Below are 7,883 nucleotides of genomic sequence, written 5' to 3'. Positions count from 1 at the left end.
ATGGTGCAATACAACAGGAAACTTTTACAAAGTTATTACAAAAAATATGTATAATACCTTTGTGGATGGTTTCCGTTGTGCTTTAATCTGAATGTGTGGCCCTAGAGCAGTCCTGATCAGCTGATCGTCAGCTGGCAGGAATGCCCCTGGGACTTGAGCACTGAGGCAGTTCTGTTTGTGCCAATAATCAGCTGATTGGGACTGCTCTAGGGCTGGGTCCCAAGAGTGGTCCTAATCAGCTGATTGTTGGCAGATCAGGACTGCCCCAGGACTTGAATCCTGAGGTAGTCCTGACCTCCTGATGATCAGCTGATCATCAGGGATCCTGCTTTTCTATGATAAAAATTATCCCCAATTTTTGGATTAAAAAAATTAACCCAAAATCTACATTTTTCTGATTAAAATGAAACACCACTAACATATATATATATATTACATTAATCCACATTTTCCCATGATTGAAACAAAAACAAAACACCACTCTATTCTATATCTATAAAATCATGTTGAAATGTGGATTTTGGGTTACATTTTTAATCTGAAAATTGGGGATTTTTTTTATCAAAGAAAACCAGGATCCCTGCTAATCATCCACTGGCTCCAAGGACCACAGAGGGGCCTGAATGGCCCTGTGAGTCCCTGGAGTCAGACAATGATCAGCTGATTGTTGGGCACCACACCTGCCAGTGCAGGGGGAGTCCAGAATCATGATCCTGAGCTTTTGCTGCACCAAGAATACGGCATGATTGGGATCTAATTCATGATCCCATAGTTGTGCTTCCTGCCATGCACATGTGGCACATCAAGAGGTGTGATATTTGGGATCGGGGACCAGATCCCATCATGCCTTCAAGTGAGTCTCTATCAGGAGCCATAGTGCATTCATTTAAGGTGCACAAGACTATTTTGGACCTGATTCAAATCCTACTGAAGACAAGTCTTTCCATCAAAGAGCTCTGGATTAGGACTTCTGTGACTTGATTATTTGCAGATATCAAATACATTCTAATTACATCAGTCCTGAATAATTTAATAACTTCACCTGCTGTAATATTGACTGTAGTTTAAACAAATAGCTGATTGAATCAGCTTTAGATAAAAGCACCAAAAAGCCTGGCTGAAGCACCTGATCTGTACAGATGCTGCAGAGTAGGATGTAACATGCTGTTTCTCCTGGTAAAGCACATTTTGGGGTTTCTTTTTCCATGCCTGTGAGCACTCCTAGAGTTTTAAAAAAGTTTGGTGTTGGAGTTTGTATTGCTCGGTAGATAGATCCCACATCATACTTGCATTTGGTAAACTGACTAATCTCATAAAAGACTGATGAGAATCACTCTTCAAAGGACTGTTTGAAAGTTGAATGTCAGATATGCAGCATGCCTATTATCGTTAGTGATAACTGACCCAGTAATGGTCAAATAGTGGCAAAATACTATGACACACAATATCAACACAAAACATAGGCAGGTGCAGGAAAGACAGAGGCTCTTTTTTGCAAGCTAATTGAAATGATGCACATCTTGCTGCTATGGCAACTATCTGTCCTCTATGAGCTTGTGTGCCTAAAAATGAGTCTGTGAAAAGATGAATGTCTGTTTTTGTGCCATTTGGGCTTTTTGCTTGGTCCACCTATTTTGTTGCAAGTGAATTGCTTCAAGTAATTACTTTTATATGTTCATCTAAAAGTAACTTGGCATTATTGTCATTTAATATTTATTCCTGAATGCTACTTCTATTGTTTTGTGCCTTATTTCTACTTGAGGTTATTAAAAGACAATTCAAAAGCAGTCCCTTAAATTAAATGCATTGCAATATTATGTAATTTTCTTTTTTTCCCAAAAGTGTGTTAGAGGTGTGAAAAGAAATGAACCAGAAATCTTGTTAAAAACGATTTTGCTTATATTATGTTTTCCAAATCCTTGATAGGTTTCAAATAAAAAGCATGTGCTGACATAAGTCCCATTTTCTTTTGTTTGATGTTGAACAGATTCTTAACCATTACTGTGCTGTCTTTTCAACTTTTTGTTTTCATCTGTATTGCTAAATTTATTTTTAAATTAAATTCAACATTTGTCTTTACAGTGTAAGGTATTTAGTAAAAACTGAAGATTTTAATGTAAGTTAGAACCCACATCACTACTAAAAACAGTTCTTCTGAGATCAAACCTTCTAACTTGGCATTTTAAAGTCAAACACAAGTTTTTGGGTATAACAGAAAAGAAACTAAATGTGAACTGGTCTGGTTATTTACCAGTTCGCATAAAGCCTTTTCTCCAATGGAAATTTCCACTAGCCAAATCTTTGTTATCTTCTATTGCCAACATAGCTGCATTGTCACAGTGCATACACAGTTGGCTGCATATGCCAGCCCAGGATATCCTGACTATCTGTATTTATGGCAGTTAATGCCATGGTACATCATAGGTTGCCATCCCAGTCTCTCTGGTGCCATGCTCTGCTACAGTGACCTGTATGGTAATTTTGCAATATATTCTGGCATTCTGGTACAGCACTTACATGTTTCCAGGACTCATAACTTTTGTGTTGTGTTTTGAAATCCTATCTCTCTGCCATTAGTATGGAAGCTGCATGTGTCTGCTTTACAGCAGACTTAATGATTCTTTTTGTATATGCAGTACTTCACTGAAAACTACTACATCAATGACTAGTGATTTAATGAAGATGTCAAAGGCATTGTGAAGAGGATAATGCAGACAGTTAGGTTGCAGACGTTTCCCAGTCAATTGTAAAAGGTGAGATGGAACATTTAATTCTGAGAAATGAGTGTTCAGTTGTCAGACTGGATATAGATCTGGGATGAAGCAGACCTTTCAAATGTGGAAGGCCACACTCTAGAGCTCTGTGTAAGCTCAACTCAACTCTGCCCTCCAGCACTGAGACACCAAATAAGAAATGCCTTGACAGTGAAGAAACATATGGAATATACAGTACCATGGACTGCTGTTGATTAGTGGGCAGTCAATTTGGGACTGGAAAACCCACACTAGTAGTGGTGCTAATTCGTGAGGGCAAGACCATTATCTGTATCCTGGTACACACAATTGTGAGTCTGGGCAATGTGCAAGGAATAACAGAGGGATATGAAGTAACTGACTTCTGGAACTTTGATTGGGCAGTAGATCAACATGTGAGTATGTGTGCAGTAATGTTTATAAACATTAATGTTGACCGGCCTGGAAAGTCACACTATAATCACAGCTTTAGGAACACAGAATTTTTCCAGAAGATATGAGCATGGACTTTTTCACATTGATGGGGTTGAGATATTAATAGTGATTCTGTGGGACCTGTCCTACTTGTTGCATGTGTGGCTTGTGGCAGTGCACCTGTAGTGCCTGCCACTTTAAGGGCTGAGTCAAGCAGCCAGCAGGTGCTTGATTGCGGCAGCCATTTTAAAACACTGGCTTCCTATATAAACACAGCAGTTTTCTGGTTTGCTGCTGGTAGTTCAGGTGGAAACATTGCCTGGTTGAAAGACTGTATGAAACTTCTTGCAGGTAAGAGCAGGAAGCTCTTGGTCCTGGGTATGACCTAAAACTGCACCCTGGGGATAGGTGGCCTGGTGGGGCTCCTAGTGGCATGGGAAATGCCAGGCCAGTTACCACCCTGGTGAAAGGTGGCTCAGGGTGCCTTAATTAACCCCAGCTCCCACAACTGGGTGGGTAACCCCATAGTAGGGCTGAGAAAGTGAATCCATGAGAGAGACTGGGCTAGATGCCCAAGAAGCCTGACTTGGGGCACCCTTGACTGGTCAATGCTGGGGCCAGGACCAGAAGGGCCAGTTGCCCACCGTGAGGGATGCCCAGAGCCGAGGGCCTGGGGTTCTGACTGGCCTTGGAGGTGAGGCCAGGGTCTGTGGCCAAAGGTCCCGGGAGGTGGGGGGCACGCCCAAGATGGGAAAGTACAGGGAGCTAAGTAGCCCAGTATGAGGGTGGAGTAGGCTGCCTGATGGAAGAGATTGAGTTGAGGTCCAGACTGGAGGATTATGGGGCCCAGTGTGGGGCTGGAGATGTTAAGAACTGTGATGTCATCTACAAGGCATGGGTCTCTTCCATTTACCACCCGTTTAAGGAAACAGCAAAGTCGTGGCAGAAGAGACAGGGTGGTCTGCCCCATAGAGACAGGTGGGCAGGCCGGCACAAGACCCAGCCCTGAGCTTGCCCCCTGTCACACTGGTGATACCTCAACTGCAGAAGGGAACAATATCACTGCTGTCCAAGCAGCTCCAGGATGATTCTAAAGCATGCTTTTGGTAGACTGGGAGGATGTTCACTGTTCATTACTAGGCGAGTTCTTTATCAAGCGAAGGGTTCCTATTGTTATTGCTACTTCTTGTGTATCATATAACATGTATGAGGCAAAGAAGGGAATCTTACTGACAAGGCAGAGAAGCAAAGTGGAAAAACTGTTAATTTTGAATAGCTAGACACAGCTAACTGAGGAGCCATACAGATGAAGGAGGCATTAAAAGATTGCACTGAAAGGATGTTACAGTATTAAAGTATATGCTACTTTTGTACTACTTTGGTATGCACAGGTTGTTGAATTTAAATAATTTATAAACAACTGTTAGGATGATTTTGGGAGGAGTGGTACTTTGGTGTTCAGTATTTCCCAATAAATTTACTGTGACTATCAAATAATATTTCTACTGCATGCAAATAAAAACAGTAAATGCCCTGCAAACAGTAAAAAGAGCTGTAAATGTTGATGGTATATTTGAGTATAAATGTTGAGGTCATTGTTGCATTACTAAGGAAAGTTTAAGATGCCTGTTGATCCAATATTAATCAAAATTGTTGCAAGTATTAGGCATAGCTTTCCTCATTTTCTATTGCCATTAAGTGGAATGAATAAGGACATGGGTTATGCCTACACTTTGTATGAAAGGGGGATGTATTGCTCATTGAACAGCAAATTGTGATTGGGGCACAAAGGCTGTAGAGGAAATGCTCCTTTGGGTATTTTTCCATGACATCCAATTTTTCTTGCATATAACACTCTGGAGCAAGAGTTTTTGAAAGGAAGAGTGAAGAAAAAAAGATCTTTCCTCATGGGTGGATCCAGGATTTTCTGAAGTGGGGTACACCACACAACTCTTCAGACCATGGGGCAATGAGAATGAGGTATGGCTGAAGTCTCTGGACTGGCAAGGGGCACAGGGAAGTTAGGAATGAAGCAAGCACATAAAGGGAGGTTGGACCTGCCCTCCACCACCGTTGCTATCCTCAGATGACCCCAGGCCAGGGGAAGGCCAAGAGTCATGCCTGCTGTATAGGGAGTGACTGAGCAAGGAGCTGGGCTTAGCCAGGGGCAGTAGTAGAGGCATGCAGTTTTCTTCTTCCAGTCCCTGCTCCTTGCCCACTTCTGCAGCTGTCCCCTGCTGGCTGAAAGCAAATGCTCAAAGGAGGAACCTGCATGCTGCTGCTATGGTCCTCAGCCAAGCCCAGCTCCTCACACACTTCTCCCTGCAGCCTGAAGCTAGAGTAGGGCAGGAGTGCCTCTGTGCCTCCCCCCATGCCTGAGTCAGTCAGGGACAGTGGAAGCAGCAGGGGGTAGGTTCCTCCTTTCAGTATCTACTGAGTTGCATGATGGGCCATGGGATCTTAAGGTGGAATGCGTTTTGGTGTGTATGTCCTAGGGTAGGAGGGGACACCAGGCACATGAAGGGTCAGGGAGAGGCGAGACGGTTGCTAGCTCATGTTACGAGTTGTGATGGTTCTGGCTGACTTGTATCACTCTTGAGGGTAACAACAGCCCAGAGAGAGGCTTTAGGCAGTTTGGTGTCACCATGGCTCATTTGCTGCCAGGCATTTAAAGCAATGGTCCCAGCAGAGCCCGTTGTAGAGGGCATAGGAAGGTGTCTTATTCAGATGGAAAGAACAAATCGAGATTCCTCATACTGACAGAAGAAGGCTCAAAGAGTATGTGCTGAAAATGTGGTCAAGATCATCCTCAAAGTCTGATGGATTGACAAAATACTCTTCAAAGAGAGAAGATTTGACCTTGCCATCTAGCAAGAAACAAAAGGAAAGAAACTCCCTTTGAGCCAAAAATATTTCTTCTACTTCTTTCCTCTCCAGCCAAGTATGGCATGGGAATAATTTGTTGGGACTATGGAAATCAAGCTTCAAAGGGAAGGCAGTGTCTTTAAGTTTACATTAAATGTATGCTGTGAAAGTTTACTCAAAAAAACACAAAACAACCCCCCCCCCCCCCAAAGTACAAAAAAGAAAAAACCTTTAAGTTCTGACCAAATAGACACTGAATTGCCTCCTGGAAATGGGGGGGGGGGGGGGGGAGGTTTGTCCATGTTTAGCTGCTTTAGTTGTGCTTGGATATCTGGATCAGCATATTTTTATGATCCTTAAGCACATTGAATTTCTGATATATTGGTGTTTTATGATAGCTAAAATTCCATTTTGATGCCAAGTTATGCTAGCTACCAAATGGTTTTAATAGTGTCTTATTTTATTGTTGAAAGATGGTTGTAAAATAACCTGCCTGCTTTAAATATCAGTCTTTGTTATTTGTTCTCTGACTCTGTGAAAGGGGGCCATTCTTAGAAACAAGGAAGGGGGGAGTTTTGGACAGCACAACATTAAAAACAACCCAAAACACTTAAACTATGTGGTATTGCTCAAATTTAATCTTGCTTTCTTTTCCTTCTGGGCTCATTTTGGCTATTCTGGATTTGCAGTTTTACTGTGTATCAAAGAGTCCCTGGCTCTCTATGAAGTTTGAACTTCACTCCACATCTTTCTCCTGTCACTGCTCCTTTTTCTTGGACACTTCTGTGGTTTCCCTACTCTTGTCACACAAAGGTGTAAAAAGTCACTCTCAGATAAAGGGTAAGGTTCTCAGCAAGCATGGCATAATTCTCCTCATCATAGACCTGGCAGGTCTCTGAGAGAGCCAAGAACTTCAGTCAGCTGCTTGCATTCTTGAGTTGGCCTGTGAAAGATCCTGTGCATATGTCTAACATATTCTGTTCTGAAAAGTGGTTTGCACTGTAATTTGTTGCTCCTTCAGGCTTTTCTGGGGCAATGGCTCCTGCCTTGCTTGCCAGATCTTTGAAACTCCTTCCTTATGGTCCCTCTCTGGTCTCCCCCGAGTCAACCGCGCTGCCCCTTTTATCCTCCTCCAGGTGACCCAAGGGGCCAATCAGGGGACATGGAGGGTGAGTCTCTGGGGCCTGACTGGTGAGGAAAGGGAATCCCAAGTCCTCCAATCATCTTTTGCCCTTTCAAAACCCCTGGGCTAAGTCACTGCCACCTAGCCTGTCACAATCATATGTCCAGCACAACACAACACAACACAACAACTTTACTTCTTGCTGTCAATTTCTTTATAAAAAGAAAGGCTCTGCGACAGTTCCATTAGCGTACCTTTGCTGTTGCTGCTGTTACTGGTGTTGAGCTGGCTAAGTTATTTTACCTGTTGTCATGTAAAGTGGTGGACCAGGCATGAGGCTGTAGGGGAGGAGGAGGCATTACTGGGGCACACTGCCATGTTGTGCAGAGGCCCCAGCACCAGGAAGGGTGCACCTTAACACACACACACACACACACACACACACACACACACACACACACACACAGTCACCCACCCACATCACGAGTTTTGCCTGTTAGCAGCCAGAGGTGCAGGGCCTCAGAGGACAGACTCCCCCAGCAAGACACACACAGCTGCCAGGCTTTGTGGCCTGGCAGGGCCCAGCACCCCTGCAGTTTTCAGCCCACTGTGCCTTAACACACACAGGATCATCTGTGTCATGAGTTTTGCCTGTCAGCAGCTTGAGGTGCAGATCCCACCCCCCCCCCCCCCCAAACCCCTGTACTTATCTTCTTGAAACTTGGCAG

At 43.6% G+C, this 7,883-nt stretch overlaps 1 long non-coding RNA gene across 2 annotated transcripts in view; it reads left to right on the top strand.

Moving 5' to 3' along the window:
• Positions 1 to 3,446: 3,446 nt before the first annotated feature.
• LOC132247669 (uncharacterized) overlaps positions 3,447 to 7,883 on the top strand; it is a 53,584-nt gene continuing 49,147 nt past the window's right edge. For both annotated transcript variants that reach the window (XR_009458952.1, XR_009458946.1), the window contains exon 1: positions 3,447 to 3,518. This is a non-coding gene — a long non-coding RNA (uncharacterized LOC132247669). The remainder of the gene's footprint in view (positions 3,519 to 7,883) is intronic.

Source organism: Alligator mississippiensis, chromosome 1, assembly GCF_030867095.1.
Source record: "Alligator mississippiensis isolate rAllMis1 chromosome 1, rAllMis1, whole genome shotgun sequence".
NCBI classification, from domain to species: Eukaryota; Metazoa; Chordata; order Crocodylia; family Alligatoridae; genus Alligator; species Alligator mississippiensis.
Note: the sequence above shows the minus strand (reverse complement) of the source record. Positions and strands in the feature narration are given on the sequence as shown.